This window comes from Canis lupus, chromosome 23, assembly GCF_048164855.1.
Source record: "Canis lupus baileyi chromosome 23, mCanLup2.hap1, whole genome shotgun sequence".
Taxonomy (NCBI): domain Eukaryota; kingdom Metazoa; phylum Chordata; class Mammalia; order Carnivora; family Canidae; genus Canis; species Canis lupus.
In genome coordinates, this window is record NC_132860.1 from 43,414,636 (window position 1) to 43,429,852 (window position 15,217).

General features: G+C 47.8%; 1 protein-coding gene across 4 annotated transcripts in view; it reads left to right on the top strand.

Moving 5' to 3' along the window:
- Positions 1–1,940: 1,940 nt before the first annotated feature.
- The window catches only part of FAT3 (FAT atypical cadherin 3), a 652,630-nt gene continuing 639,353 nt past the window's right edge, over positions 1,941–15,217 (top strand). For all 4 annotated transcript variants that reach the window (XR_012015835.1, XM_072794993.1, XM_072794994.1 and 1 more), the window contains exon 1: positions 1,941–2,057. The gene's annotated coding sequence lies outside the window, so the exon portion shown is untranslated. The remainder of the gene's footprint in view (positions 2,058–15,217) is intronic.

Below are 15,217 nucleotides of genomic sequence, written 5' to 3' on the forward strand. Positions count from 1 at the left end.
CAGCTGCATTCCGTTGTAGAAAGGAAAATGCCATGCCAGAGACATATTTACATGATACTAAAGTTTTCAATGCCTTAGGAAGATGCTGATTTAAAAATAAAATCAGAATAAAATTATTCAAATGTTAACATTTTAGAGGGCAGGTTAGGTCTTGCCAGCCCTGACGTGGTTTCCCTCACTGGAGACCCATCTTCTGGCTTTCTGTGACAATGAAGCCGGAGGTTACATCATGCCCATTACCTCGGAATTAGCTGATGTATGGGGAGCTGTCAGCGTTCCTTAGTATTCACATTAAACTCTCTGGGCAGAGTGACCAGAGCATGCCGGTGCTTTATGGAACAGCCTAGGCAGCGAGGCTGCTGGAGGCTTTCAAGGGGAACTCTCTACCTGTGTGTGTGTGGGGGGGGGGGGGGGGCTGGTGTGGTGGCATCAGGGCAGAGGCCCCAGGCTGGGAGCTGGAAGGACAAACAGACTCAATTGGCTCTTCAAAGGGCTTGCTCTAATGACTGAGCACAAAGCCCTCCAGTAACAACTTCCCCTTTGCTCCCCAGAAAGAATTTCATGGTTCAAAAATAGTAAGGATTTCTTCTGGAGAATAGATCTGCAGGCCCAGCGCGCCTCGCGCCAGGTGCCAATGAAAGAGTGGGGGCGAAACCGCCTGGGAGAGAGCATCTGAGGCCACACGGCTGCTTGTGTGCTGCTTTAAGGGACAGATGTGCGTTGCTGTGCGTGTGGGAGTAGGTGGGGAGCGGGAGGCGGGTGCTAAGGCTGCCTCTCAGCTTTCTGGGGAAGAAAGGCAGAAGTGCGAGGATACACAGAGCGCAGGGGCCAGGGTAGGCTCCGCTGCCTCAGTGTGTGGACGTGTGGGTGTGGTCTGCGAGTACTAGGAGGGGGTGCGGGCTCAGAAGTTACTGGAACGGGCTTCTGACAGGTTGGAGTTGCAACTCAAGCCCCAGAAGAATAATTCGTTCTCTTCAGAGTACCTCACCTCCCCTTTGACAAAAACGTTAAAACCATTTGGGATCAGAGAAGGAGGGAAGAGAATGCACCCCGTTGCCTTTTTAGTTACTACCCCCTTCTCCACTGGGAATCAGATGACCCCAGGATTCAAAACTGTTCAAAGCAGCACGTAGGAGCCCTGTCTGGGAAGCACATTTGGAATCCAAGCACAACGGTTGATGGTTTAGTCTTCACGCTACAAACCAACCTTGGGACCTTGGAGAAGCCATCTTAACCTCGACGTGCCTCAGTTTCCCCACCTGTCCTCGGGGAGGTACGCCAGCCGGGTCCCTGCGCCGGGCGGCGGTGCCCCGCCGACTGCAAGCGCTGTGCGCACGCCCGCTGGAGCCGGCACCGCGCTCCAGGCGAGGCAGGGAGCGCGCGGTGTTATCCTCGAGCCCCGGGAGGCTGCGGGGGGAAGACTCGAGCTCTAAAATTAGTCCAGCTTCCCCGCCCGGCGCCGGGAGCGCCCTCCAGCTCGCCGCGCCTCCCCCCCCCCCCCGCCCGCCCCCTCTCCCCCCGCGCGGCGCTCCGAGATCGCGAGTCGGCCGGGACGCCGAGGCTCCTCTCCCCCTCGCCCTTTTCACTCGCGGGTTGGGAGGAGGAGACAGCGAGAGGAGAGCGAGAGGGGGCCGCGGGAGAGGGGCTCGGCCGCGCGTCGGCGTCAGCTGTGATGGGGAGCTGCGAGCAGCGAGGCGGCGAGCAGTAGCGGCGGCGGCGGCGGCGGCGGCGGCGGCGGCACCGAGCAGGCACGAGAGCCGGCGCTGCTCCCGGCAGGCTGCGCTGTGCTCTGGGCTGCGGCTTGGGATCTCGCGCCCCGTCCGCCTCCTCCCGCTGCCGCTCTCCTCCTCCCGGCTCCCCTCCTTCGCCTGCGAGCCTCCGGACGCCGAGCGCCTCTGCCCGCGGCTCCAGTCCCGGAGAGCGCGCCGCGGGCACTGCGGCGGCGGCGGCGGCGGCCGGGTGGCCGGGCGGCCGGCTCGTCCTGGGCTGGAGCGCTGGGAGAGGAAGACCACGGAGGCAGCGCCCGGTGGAGCCGTGGATCGCCGGCGAAGGCAAGGGTGCGTGGGGATTTTAGCGTGATTATTTGGCTGCCCGGTGCGCCGGCTGAAGCGCGCCTCAGGAGCGCAGCTGCAGCTGCTGGGTGCAGATGGGGGGCGACGTGGGCTCCGGGAGGCGAGAGCCGGCGGAGCGCGTGGGGAAACTTTTCACCTTGTAAAGTTCCCGCCTCGGCACGGCTCCGAGCCGCCGCCGCCAGGAGGGAAGAGAGGCTCGGTCCTGCGGCAGGAGCCGGCAGGTTGGCATGGAGAGTTGGCCAACTTTGAGGCGGAGGATTCGGGGAGGGCCGCGAGGGGGCCGGCGGATCCGTGCACCTCTCCCTGGGCCCCCAAGCCCTGGCCGCCGGTGGCAGGTGGATGAGGGGATCCAGGCGGCTAGTGTGTCCGGTGGCCGGAGCCTGTCGGGCGCAACGGGGATGTGCAGATGCCGATGGATGCACTTGGGTGACCTGGAGGCGCAAGTTGGGTGGTTGCTTGGCGAGGCGCAGCGCAGGGCGGAGCAGGGCACCCAGACTCCGCTTTCGCCGGGGAGGGAAAGGGCTTTCGGGACTGTCCGCAGGTCAGCTCCACGCGTGAGTCCGGCTTGCGGGGGTCATGGGCGGGCTGAAATGTTCTGAGAGGCAGCGGCTCTCGGACCGGGGCGACGGCTTTGAACAGAGCGGCGGGGAGGGAGGATTTTCCCTGCTGCCTTCCCAGGGAGAGGCTAGCAGCGCCTGGGGAGGGTGCAGGATTTTTGGCGCGCGGGCTGGCACGCGTGAAGGTTGCTCGTCTTGGGAAAGAAAGCAGCGCGGGTCTGGCCGCTCCGGGGGTGCGCTGCCTCTTTCTCGGGGTCGGGAGGCGGGAACGCGAGGGCGCGCCAGCGTCGCGCCGGGGGCCCTTCCCGGGCGGGTGCGGGTGCCCCCCCTCCCCGAGCCAGGACGAGTGTGGGTGCAGGGCCGGGGCCAGGAGGCAGCGGAGCCAGCGGGGACCGTGGCCGCGCCGCGCGCCCTGCGCGCCGGGTCCCGCCAGTGGGGGTCGCTGAGCTAAAGTGCATCCGGCCCTCGGGCGTGCGCGACGCGCCGAGCCCGGGGATTTTTAGCGGTGCCGTGGTCCAGTCCTCCCTCCCCCGGCCCGCTGACTTTCGCCGCGCGCGCTCTCCGAGGTGGTTAAACATTGACCTGGCTCAGGCCTCGCGGGGAGCAACTTTTATTGTGCACTTTGCCCGGCTCCGCGGTGGTGGGCGGCGGCGCGCTGGGGGCTGGGGCGGCGGCGGCGGGAGTCGGGCGGCGAGCGGAGGGAGCCCCGGGTAGCCTGCGACGGGGCCGGGGGCGCCCCGGGTGTGCGTGCTGCGGGCGGCGGCGTCCTGCGGCGGCAGCTCCGCGGGATCACGGGGCCACGTAGGCAGCGGCGGGGTCCCTGGAAGGCTGGGAGGACAGCGCGAGCCCGCGGCGGCCGGGCGAGGGGGCCTCGGGGGCTGCGACGCGCTCCGGGCCGGGAGAGGCGCCTGCGGCCCGCAGCGTGGGCGGCCGGCGGCGGCGGCGGTGCGGCCTCGGCCCGCCTCGGCCCGCCCCGACCCCCCGCCGCCCCGCGCCCCCCCGACTCGGCTTCGGGTTCGGGGAACCTGCAGCAGCCCGGGCGGGGCGGGGGGGGGGACGGGGGAGCGCGGACCGCGCGAATGATGGAAGAGTCTTTTCTCCCGCTCTGCCCTCCTCCCGCTCCTCCCCGCCCCCAGGCTCCGGCGCGTTTGTTTTCCAAGTTGGATCCCACTTGCATTTACAAGTGTCAGACAGGCCCGCGCGAGCCTCCCCCCACTCGCCGGGGCCGCGGCCAGACGGGGGCGGGGGCGGGGCGGGCCGGGGCGGGGCGGGGGCGAGCTGTCTGCGCGGGCCGTGGGACGCCCCCTCCCCGGCTCCGCCGCCCGGTTCTCCGCCGCGGGGCCTCGTCTAAAAAGATACCCCCGGCACAGACAGCGAGACCCAGACCACTCCTGGCCACTTGGTATTCCGTCGCTTTTCTCCGCTGGCTTCGGACGTATTAATTTTCTGGCCCCAACGCTTGTCTTTTCAAAGGCGAGTCGCGGGCGGTGGGAGGGAAGGGGCGGGGGAGCGGGCAGACCAGTTCCTCGCGGTGGGTTTGTGCGTCTGGCTTTGTTGCTAGGATCAGATTCTCCGACTGCGCCCCCCCGGGTGAAAATAGACGCGGAGACGGAGAACCGGCCAGAAAGACCGCAGACGACTTTGCCTGGGCTGCAGGCGGCAAGTCCAGGTGGTGGCCCTGGGAAGCCCGCCATCCAGGAATCGAGGGCTGCGGGTGCCCCCTTGTCCTGCCGACCGGGAGAGCCCGGATTTTGCCTCTGCCTTCAGGCCCTGAACTTGTCTTAGCGTTTATTGAACGCTTGGATGCTGTTCTGGGTTGTGACGTGAAGATTTGAATCTGAGAAAGCGAGGAAGGGAGTGGATGGAGGAGAAAGGAGGAGGGAGAGAGATGGAGATTCCGCATCCTGGCAATTGCACAGAGCCAACTGCTCCTGCTTTGCTTCCTTTCTTTTTTTTTCTTTCTTTCTTCTTCTTCTTCTTCTTCTTCTTCTTCTTCTTCTTCTTCTTCTTCTTCTTCTTCTTCTTTCTTCTTCTTCTTCTTCTTCCTCTTCCTCCTCCTCCTCCTCCTCTTCTTTTTAGTTCTCATTCCTAAATTGGAGCAGTTGAGCAGTGAGAGAATAAAGAACAGCCAAGAAAACCAGGGCGCCAAGAGACAAAGACAAAAAAATGCATAATAACTTTAGCGCTTTGATGTGCTTTTTTTTTTTCCCCCTAAGAGGGTTGGAGTGGGAGGAGGGTTTTTAACACTTTACAAGGAGAAAAGTTTTCTCTAAGAATTAGGCCGAATGCTGATATTTAATCATGAATCCGTTTGGTTGCCTTTTTGCCTTTTTGGAACTTGGGCAATGAATGGCGCTGGGGCCAGTATCCATGCACAGTGCACTGGGATGCGAAAGTTCCCAGAACTATCCAGCTATAATGTCTTCATATCTTAACCACACAGAAAACTCCACATGAAAGGCTGCTGGCTCAGAGATCAGAAATCAGTCGCTGCTGGGCTGGCTCCACCTCTTGTAGCTGCAGGATTTTCACAGCCAGTGTTTGATGACCATTGACTGGCTATCAGCTCCTCACCCTGTTTTTCTTTTCTTTTTTTCTTATTTTTATTTGGGTTCCTGGCAGAGTCATTTTGGGAGTTTTTTTTTGTTTTTCTTTTTTAAATAGTCAGACCCAGTCTATCTGTTAACTAGCAATTACACTTGTGCTGAGCTACTCAAAAATGAAATGAGTAGCAATAAACAGAGTGGATGCCCACTGACCTGTATGCTATATGGTTATTTTGCCAGCTCACAGCTTTTTGTAAAGCAGCTCTTCAGGCTGCTCGCAGAAGAACATTTTGATGTGTCAGGTTATGTTATCCTTGCTTTCTTCATATGTTGCAGAATGACCTGCTGTAATCTGGCTGATGAATTATGTCAAATAGAAAGAAGTAGGCAATTACCAGAGAGGAGAGGATATTTAGTCATTACCAGCTGGACCAAGGAGTGCTCCCAGTGGCTGTTGTGTGGTTATGCTGTATTTATAGCTCATAATGCAAATAGGAGCATGGCGGTTTTATCTTACCTTTTGTGGAGTTGGGTGTGGCATTCAGTGATACCCCACATCTGTCCAGTTAACTAGTGGGTGGGCTTTTTCCTCTGGAGCGAGAAGGAACAATATTGGGGGGTGTTTGGTTTCCATTCTCAGGCTTTTTCTTTGGGCAGGAGGAGCATGGAGTGGGGATCATCTGATGGGATCAGGTGGGCCGGGCCATTCCGATTGATTGCCTTTGATTGCTGGGGAAGGACTATTGATGAACCCTTGTCTTTGCTGATTGTGACGAACACCAGGGAGGAATGGAAATTTCAAAGAAAGGGACCTGACAGACCTAGAGGAGGGCCATGCCTTCTGCCTAATTCCTTCCTGCAGAGAAGAGAGCCCCTGATTTCCATAGATGTTAAAGGCAGAAATGCAACCCCTGTGTGTATATTGCCTTGTTTACAGATAGAATTTTCTGAAATAGTTTTCAGTCTGTAGTTGTTGAATATGTCATTTTGAGAATCCTTCTACCCAGTTGTGGGGGTTGGGTCTGTGGTTTTTTTTTTTTTTTTTTAAGATTTTATTTATTTATTCATGAGAGACACACAGAGGCAGAGACACAGGCAGAGGGAGAAGCAAGCTCCAGGATCACCCCCTGGGCTGAAGGCGGCGCTAAACCGCTGAGCCACCCGGGCTGCCCAGGGTCTGTGTTTTATAAATTTGTCCTGTTGAGGTTGACCACTGTGCCTACAGCCTAATAGGCACAAAATAGATAACTTGAGGCTTAGGTGACTTCCTGGGACTCACCTTGAGAGCAGATATCTTTTCTGTATTTTGGCCAACTGGATTCTACAGGCTTCTCAAATGCACTGATTTTCTGTCAGTTGAGGAGTATCTACTCCTCTAATAAGCTCTTCTCTTTCTTTGTTTACATTGCCTCCTTTTCCCCCCCAATTTCTTTCTAAGACTAATTTTAGGACAGTTGACCTTTCCTTAAAGAAACAAAAATGAAAAGATTCAGCTTAATGCCACAGATTGAATTTATTGAGAACATATTTGACACTTGTCTAGTGGCTTCCAGCCAGTTTCTGGTCAACCAAAATAGTCTGTCAGTTACACGTAACAGTGACAAATGACCATTCTCCTAGCTCTGGATTGGAATGGCACTCCCAGGTGAGTCTTAATTTTAGCCTCCTCTAGGATTGAGACATATTCATATTAAGCAGAAGCGATGAAAATTTGAGAATGGGAAGGGTTGTCCTCCTTTAGATGATGTTTTATGAGAGTGTGGCCTTGTCTGGGGCAGAAAAGTTGTGCAAGGGACCTTGAGAGGCTTGACTTGAACTTTCCGGCTTTCAAGACGACGATTTTAGCCTCTGTTTAATAAAGGAAATTTGTTTAATTAACTCTTGCCCTTGTATGTATTAAATTTTACCCCTTTGTTTATTCTATAAAGTCACATGGAATTAAAAGTCATTTCCTTTATTTTTATTTAAGAAAAGCTTCACTTTTCTTTTTTCTTTTTCCTATTTGATTCTTCTTTATTTTTTTTATCTCTTTAAAAAATTCTTTTTTTGGGAAACCTGGGTGGCTCCGTGGTTGAGGTTGAGCATCTGCCTTCGGCTCAGGTCCTGATCCCCGGGTCCTGGGATCAAGTCCTGCATCGGGCTCCCCATAGGGAGCCTGCTTCTCCCTCTGCCTGTGTCTCTGCCTCTCTCTGTGTCTTTCATGAATAAATAAATAAAATCTTTTTTAAAAAAATTAGTTTCTTTTAAATTTCTTTTCAGTGCTATTTACTCAGCCCACCTCCCTTTGCAAGGCAGTGGGCAGGATTCAGATAGAGCCTTTGTAAAAGTTAACGTATATCCTTTGCTTCTGTGTGCTTACTATTCTGTTGGGAAGATGGGAGCTACACGTGTGCAGACTGGAAATCAGCACATGGCCATTTTTGTTAATTGGCAAAAGAGTGTCACCGAACAGGATCCTCGAGGATGAAGGAGAGATTAATAGGAACAGAGGTAAACTTTTAGGAGGAATATAAAGTAAATATAATCCTGTTTAGTAATTCTTAGTGAAACTTTATATGAGCAAGATACAATGGAATTAATTCTTTCATTTCTTTAGGACAGGGCTCTTTTTCTGGAAGAACATATTCACAGAACAGGCCAAATAGGCCCTTGAAATGTTATTCTGTATTTTGGGAAGATACCAGAATTTATTCAGGCCCTTTTCTTCATTCTTCTTTTGTGGTTCCTCCACCTCCAACTTTAAAGAGGACTCTTAGGTGCTTTAATGGTGTCTGGGAGTCTATCTGCAGGTGCCTTCCAATGCTCCCACTTCCTCCCCGACATATACACACCCTAGCTTTCTAGTGGTTATATCAGTGATTCTGGGATTTCTTAATTGGCCATTGACAGTATCTAAAAACTACCGATGTAATTAAACTACTCTTTAGTAGACCCTTTAAAGAATCCTTCATTTTTGCTGTTTTCATAAAATTTAATGGATTGTTTATGGCACTATATGTTATTATTCACTGTTAACTCCTTGAGGCTTCTCACACCACCCAAGGCTCCCAGAAGTGATCTGAAAGCAGTTCTCAGCCTTGACCGCACTTTAGAATCACCCAGAAGCTTTTAAAACAACTGATGCACAAGTTGTATCCAGACCATTTAAAGGAGATTCTCTAGGGAAGGATCCAGGCACCAGGATCTTTTAAAGCCTCCCAGCAGATTTCGTTAGATAGCCAGGTCAGAGAAGCACCACTCACTACAAAGGTTGTGCATCAGGTATGGAGTTTTGAGTCTTGGCCAAAGCTCCCAGACCTCAGTGAATTTGCCTGAAAATCTGGTGGAGTTGTACTCTGTATTCTTCTGCTGTGAAGGTAGCCCCTGGGCATCTGTAGGGAGTTGAGCCAGCCTGGCCCTGAAGGAGGTGACCCTGAGGCTCAGGGCTCTCATCCTCCTGCATTTTTTGGTTCTCAGTTTGCCAGTGGTTAACATACCTTCTGTCACCTAATGTCAGTTTATCTTCCCTTTTACTAGACTTTGCCTCAGTTCCTTCTCCAGATAGTAATCATAGGTGGTCCAGGAGTCTGTTTTTATGTACTTCTGAATTCAGGAAATGAATTCAATATAACCCATCAATATTTGCTCAATTCTCTTTCTATGTATAGGGGTTACAAGAGATGTGTTGCATAGAAAAATGAATCATGTTCTCAAGGAGCTTATAGTCCAGTTGAGGCTAAAGATGTGTACATCTAAGGAGAAAAAAAATCACAGCACCAGGACGCCTGGCTGGCTCAGCGGTTGAGCGTCTGCCTTCTGGCCCAGGCCGTGATCCTGGAGACCCAGGATCGAGTCCCACATCGGGCTCTCTGCATGGAGCCTGCTTCTCCCTCTGCCTCTGTCTCTGCCTCTCTCTCTCTGTGTCTCTCATAATAAATAAATAAAAAATTAAAAAAAAATCACAGCACCTTTTAATGTTGGAGGTTGGAGGAACCTACCGAGTTTGGCAAACATCATTCTGCCACATGCTAAGAAGAAACTTTATTCCTACAGGCTGATGTACTTGGCATATTCTTATTTCCCTGTGTTCCTCTGTGGCTTAGTAATGAATTAGCTTTGGCACAGGGAACTCTGAGGTGTTCTGTCCTTTGGGAATTTAGCATTCGTGTCTGTTGCTTGCTTTATTATAACATTAAAAAAAAGTCAAGTAGATAGTATACATGGTAATGCTGGCTTCCAGAACGTGCGTGGAAAGGCTCAAACTTCCACCTTGGATGTTCACCATGACTTGCTGATATTTATACTTTGCAGAGCAGGTGCAAAAAATATTTCATTTATTCTTTATTTCTTTTCATTTTTGTGATGTCAGAGATAAGCCCAGCTGTTGAATGAGGCACAGATATGAAAGGTTAACTGGAAGTTTAATTGTAACTTCAGGACTTCAATTAAATTAAATTTCAAACAATCTGATAAAAATTATAGCCTTTCAGTACTGTGAAAGGTTAAAAAGTGAGCAGGTTGGAGCAGCGAGTACGTTTCACATTTTGAAATAAACCCCAAATTATTAATGCTTCTAAATATCATTGAATATTACTTAACACTTGTAAACATCTGAAAGCATGCCAGTAATGCAGATTAAACCTAGTGACAAATATGCTTAATGATAGTATAAGTGTCATTTGTTTCTATCAGAGAAACACTGCATGCATGCGTGTGCATGCGCACATGTTCTTCTAAAGCAGAATGAGACTTAATCTTGGAACGAGTGGTAGAAGGGTAGGTTGGTCTTTTTTGAAACCTAGACCATTTATTACAAATGACATTTTGTTGATTTTTTAAGTCTATGGTTAATATATTGATCATCAGAAAAAATATTTTGAACATCTAAAGTCTGTTTCTAAGGGTGTAGTTTGAAATTCTGTGTTTGGCTCTAAGTGGTGGCTAAATGATGGCAGTCAGTGCTGTGATTGGTTGAGCAGTATGTTGTGTGATTTTTCTGGTCATGGTTCCATGCTAGGTAGCGGTTCATAGCTATGCTTTCATGAGATTGGCCTGGCTGCAGAGAGCCCCACTGGCAAGAAATGTACACAGCAAAGTGGACCAGATGCAGATAGATGACCTTAACATTGCTAGAGTGATGGACGAAGTGGGGTATGGATCTTTTCCACATTTCAAAGAAAAGTTTCAGAATAACAATTTCAATCAGATAAATCAGAATTCAGAAGTGTGTAGTCATCCCCTTTGAGAATTTGGTACCTATCTGATAGGACTGTAAAGGCATTTCAGAATGTCAATTAAATGGAAAAATATGCCTGGAATTGAATATAATTACGAAATGTTGAAGTCTGGTGTCTACATATTCAGACACTGTATTAGATGGTTTAATTAGTGAACCAGGATCTGGATTTATTGACAGAAGGTCTCTTTCTCATGGCATGTTTCACTCATTAAAAGCTCATAATGTCTTGGATCTTTTTAGCTGTTGGAACTTGATCATTTGCCATTTTGTGCTTCTTGACTTCAGTGATGTGTGCTTTTTTTTTTTTTTTTTAACTTTGCAACTGCTTAGGATGATTTTGCTCTTATTGATGGCCATGGAGTGAGCCCATGATATTTTCTAACATTATGAAGTGTCATCAAAACATTAGGCAGGGCTTTGTACCTCTGAAAAACAAGGATGGGGATGTGAAACTAATAATAGTGGAATTTTTGCTCTAGGAGTTTAAAAGTAATTTGTGAGGTTAATTTCTTCTTCGTAACTATTAGGCCTATATTGTATTGATCTGAAACCTGAATTTCTCAGTTTCCTTTTTTTTTTTTTTAATTTTTTTTTATTTTTTTTATTTATTTATGATAGGCACACAGTGAGAGAGAGAGAGGCAGAGACACAGGCAGAGGGAGAAGCAGGCTCCATGCACCGGGAGCCCGATGTGGGATTCGATCCCGGGTCTCCAGGATCGCGCCCTGGGCCAAAGGCAGGCGCCAAACCGCTGCGCCACCCAGGGATCCCAATTTCTCAGTTTCCTTTTCAGTTTTATGGTCCATAGGTTAGTGCTATAAATCCTTTTTACCTCAGGTTGTTGGCATGGAAAAGTTTCCAATCATATAAGAGATTGAGAGAATCTTTTCTTTTTAAATATACTGATTGTGGGATAGATTTCTTTTTGAACTGCATTTTATGATTATAAATGCTCAAAAGTGCCACAGTTAGTAAAGAAATAAATAGAGAATGTTGACAAGTGAAGATGCGAGAAACATCACTCACCAAATCCTTGAGGATTTGTCACTACCTGTTTACAATTTAAATTTTAGCTGTCTCTTGTAAAGGTATTAATGCAAACAGCTAGTTTTATAAGATTTCTTAATTCCTCATCTTCATAAGTATGTTTCCTTACCTGGGAGCCGTCTAAAATAATCTACCTTTCCATCATTCGTGTAGACGTATCGGATCATTCAGAGTCTGGGTGAACTAAGATATCACACTGCTAATCTTTCTGAGGGCCTGAGTTAGTTTTTCAGATCCATGCCCTTGTTGGCAAAACTGTACTGAGTTCTCTAATGACCTTGGACTGATTCTGCATGAAAGCATATTAAACAAATGTGATGACTGACCCTTAAGAAGAAGTTAGCTTTTTCAACCGGATGATGTTTACCCAGGTAGGCTCAGAAAAGGACAGAAGGCATGTGTGCCCTAAGTCAGAGAGATGACACAAGCAATCTTTTATTCAGTTGAAGTGACCTCATCTGCTTGCAAGTGCCTGGATTAACGATGAGACCTTCATACCTCATTTACATTCAGAAGACAACTACTGCAATGAGGGAGTTATGCAATGCAGGCAATTGATTGGGAAATGTGAGATGAAAACATATTATATTGCCAGATCAATTTCCTAGATCTCCCTGAATTATCCAATAATTAAATAATCTTCTTTGACTTTAGAAGTGTTGAGTTTGTATGTGTCATTATTGACATTTGTCACTTTATTCCCAAGTTTTATTCAGCAGTGCACACAGTCTGTTCGATTTATACCCTCTATATTTCTGTTAAATAGGTAGGATTAATAACATATTATACTTCCTCTTCAAAGAGAGGGAGAGAGATACAGGTATTTTATGAGATTGCCATTTTCATACGGCTCATCACTGGTTATTATAATAATCAAAGCGAATAAGCCTAGATTGCTCTTATACAATAGATACATTTTTAAACATGAAGGTAAATCACATTTTTCAAAGCAAATCACACTTTAAGTGCATTCAATTAGGGAAAAATCACTATTTAAGCAGATCCTGGGGGCTCATTCTCTTCTAAAGAATATTTTGTTTTCCCTTAATTTGTCGCTTTTTAACTTTGAATTTTTGTATATCAGATTTCTTAGAGAGAGGCAAGAGTGTACACACATGGGAAATATATTTTATTTCAAATAGGTGACGTGACGGTCTGAAAGTTGGAGTGTGACCTCTTCCTTCAGCATTTCTTTGAGGGGAAGCGTCAGAAGGGAAGCCGGTGAGCAAGACGGGAGTGGAACTAGAATTAGGATACAAGAGTCCACCTCATTTATGGAGGGGTTACGGAAATGGGAAAACTGAAGAGTTTCTGGGCATTGGACTCAGCCAGTCCCACCCAGAATGACAGCTCTGACAATGTCAGCTCTTTTGTAAGGATACTAAATAAGGATCGCTCCTATTCCCAGTCTTGGGAATGTCCAGAGAAGTGTCCTTGTCACTTGGAGCTTCTTACGTCCTGCAGTGCCCCCTCCTACTTTTTGTCTCCTTGGTTCTTGTTGACATATGTGTCCACCCTGCTCAACCCCTGTAATCACCTGAAGCCCTACGCCATCCTGCAGGTTTGCTTACACCTTACCTCCTGTAGATAGACCTTACCTCCTGCATTGCTTTTCCACATTTCTGCATTCAGATCCCCACCACAGTTTGTATTACTTTTGTGGCGCTTAATACCATCTGCCTTGTAATGAAATCACCTTTGCTAGTCTGTCTTTCCTCCTTTAGACCATTAATCTTTAAACCTCCACTCTTATTATTGTTGGATCTTACTAGTGTTTAATATTTAAAACTGAATGACCATATTTGTTTATGTTCAACTTGAATAGTGTATCATTGACCTTCACAGTGGAACATCTGTGACCAAATACTGAAAAATATCCCTGAGGTATGGGGGCTGTATTATGATTCCGGTGTGGGTAGGATAGAGTATATTTGAGGTCCACATTTTCTAGTCTGAGGAAAGATCTCCAGGCATAGACACCCAGGTTCTTGATTCGCTGATCTGTCAAAGCTGTGGCTCTTTCCATAAGTTTTCAAGGAGTTTGGCAAGTTCACCAAAAAGGCATCATAGACACATCCAAATACCTGGGTACCTTTCAGTAGCACTGCTTTGTTTTCAAGGAAGTTCTGATAAAGGAATTTGTACCTGATGGTACATATGTGTGAAGATTAAGGTTCACTTAAGATTAAGTCAAAGGTAAAATAGTGGGAGGTGGGAGCACACTTCAGTGCGGAGTCATTTCTGACTCCAAAAAGCAAGGAATAAATACCTTTGTACATAAGGATGCTGTTATTACAAGGATCCTTGGAGTCTTTCTAATTTACATTTAAAAACCAAATCATTTGTAAACATGTGTGCTAGAACTATTGTTATACTAACCTACAATTAACACACCTTTCCAGTGGCCACTGAGACATGGAGGGAATCCTACAGGTACTGCTTACTCAGTTCTGACCTTTGTGGGCAAGAGAATCTTGCTGTAAAGCATTGGATTTACAGTGTCAGACACATAGTGTGTATAGACAAATGTATGAAATTACCTGGCTGATAGTAATAGAATAGATTAAAATGTAAGTCTTGTAAAATTCCAAATACTTAGTTTTATTTTGTTATTTTTTTTTAATTACACTGCAATAAAGCATTATTTGAGGGGCGGGCTGGTAAGATCAGTGTGTGAACAGGTGTGTATATTGGGAATGACTTACTACAAAAAGTGCTCAATAACTATTTCTTGAATGAATGGAAATTGGAAAAGGCAGTGTCTGTCTTTTAGACACTTTGTCATTCTGTGAGCTTAACAAACAAAATCTCATTAACACCAAATCCATGGGAGCATGAGAAGTGTGTAATGCTCTTAATTTCTTATTAAGTGATTTGTGTTTATTGAAAATTGGCTTGAAGGTACACTGAACATAATTCATAATATTGGCTTTAGGTGGGTCTAGATATCTGAATCTTTTCTGTACTTAGAATGTGATCTCACAGGTCAGTATTGGAATAGAAAGTGTGAAGAGTGATACCTTATTTCTGGAAGGATTTACTGAAATGAGATGACAAGTTAGACTTTGGAGATTTTTTTTCTTATGTCCCTGTGTCTTTTAGGTTTGTGTGATTATTCCAGGCCCTTATTTCTCTAGGCACACTTTGTACGTGTCTACAAGCAGATGAGAGAGAGAGAGAGGGCTCTTAAGGGCTGGTAAAGGCAAATGTGAATCCCGTTTTTTCCCTATTAACTCATGAGGCCTGCTGGGTAGCAGCAGGCATTACCAGACATTTAATTGTGTGCTAGGTAAGGCTGGCATAACTCCAGCATCATGGTGGAGCAAGAATTATACTAATCAGCTGGGATATACTGCATATATTGATTAGAGTTGGATTTTGTTATGCAAAAAAAAAATCCTTATAAATAGTGGGAAAGTAATTGAGAGTAATTAAAAAGGCAGAGAGTTAATTCACAGTTCTTTAGATGAAAAGGCATTTTGATCCTTGGCTTCCATGCAGATTTCCGGGCAGGCTGGAGCAGTCTGAGTGCTGAGTCTAAATGGTGTGAGCGCTATTACCACTGAACTGGAAAGAGAGTAAATGGTCAGGCTGCAGAGATGAATCGCTGGTGACCAAGTTCCCGCAGTTTCTTCTTGGTGGCACTTTGCTGCTGGAATCCTTCTTTGTTTGGGTCTGGGGGCCTTTCATTTCTTTTCCTTTGCCTCACGAATAGCTTTTGGTTATTATTAATATCCCTGATGGGAACTGAATTGGGACCCTGGTGTCCTAGTGAAC